We start from the raw sequence: 1311 nt of genomic DNA, 5'->3' as shown, positions 1-1311 counted from the left end.
TGCAAAAGAATATAAAATATAAAGAAAATATCAAATATAAAAGAATAAAAAATTGTATCTTATATACCAGCAATATTTATAATTGCTCAACACAAAAAAGAAATACTTACGTGTAAATCTAACAAATCATGGACAAGATTTGGAGGTTGAAAACTACAAAAGGCTGATGAAAGACATCAAAGGAGATCTAAATAAATGGGAATCTATATCATGTCCGTGGATTAAAGGACTTAACATAGTGAAGATGTTAATTCTCCCCACATTGATAGTTTGACGCAATTCCTATTAGAAACCCAGCAAGATTGTTATAGCCGTACACAAGATTATTCTAAAATTGATATGGAAAGGCCAAGGAGCTAGAATACTTAAACTATTGAAAAAGAAAGTGGGAGGGGAGCCTGGATGGCTCAGTTGTTTGAGTGTCTGACTCTTGGTTTCAGCTCAGGTCATGATCTCATGGGTCTTGAGATCAAGCCCTGCTTAGGGCTCTGTGCTCAGTGGGGAGCCTGCTTGAGATTCTCTTTCTCTGGCCCTGCCTCTGCTTGCTCTCTCACTTTCTCTCTCTAAAAATAAATAAAAAAATAAATCTTCTTTAAAGAGAAAAGAAAGTGGGAGAAATCTATCAGATTTCAAGACATTATATAGTAATAAAACTATGTGGTATTGGCAGAGAGATAGACACAAGATGAACTGAACAAAATAAAGCAGAAATAGCCCCACATGAGGGCAGCCAAGTGATTTTTGACAGAGGTACAAAAGCAACTCAATAGAGGAATGATAATCTTTTAACAAATCGTACTGGAACAATTGGATATCCATAGACCAAAAAAGTGAACCTAAATCTCATACCATATACAGAAGTTAACTCTGTATAATGAATTATGGATTTAAATGTCAAATATAAAACTATAAAAACTCTAGAAGAAAACACAGGAGAAAATATTGGGATGTAGGGCTCGAAGTATTTCTAAATAAGACACCAAAGTAAAGACAACTAAAAGAAAAAAATTTACTTGGACTTCATCAAAATTTAAAGCATTTTTGCTCTTTCAAAGCCCCTATTAAGAGGATGAAAAGACAAGCTAAGACTGGGAGAAAGTATCTCCAAACCACAAATCCACATGCCCAGTTTGTAGAATACATAAAAGAACTCTAAAAACTCAACTGCAGCCATCAAAAGGAATGAGATCTTGCCATTTGCAATGACGTGGATGGAACTGGAGGGTATTATGCTGAGCGAAATAAGTCAAACAGAGAGACATGTATCATATGACCTCACTGATATGAGGAATTCTTAATCTCAGGAAACAA

This window comes from Leptonychotes weddellii, chromosome 4 (genome assembly GCF_054177405.1).
Source record: "Leptonychotes weddellii isolate Sample4059 chromosome 4, ASM5417740v2, whole genome shotgun sequence".
Classification (NCBI taxonomy): Eukaryota; Metazoa; Chordata; class Mammalia; order Carnivora; family Phocidae; genus Leptonychotes; species Leptonychotes weddellii.
The sequence above is the reverse complement of the archived record's forward strand: the minus strand, read 5'-3'. Positions refer to the sequence as shown.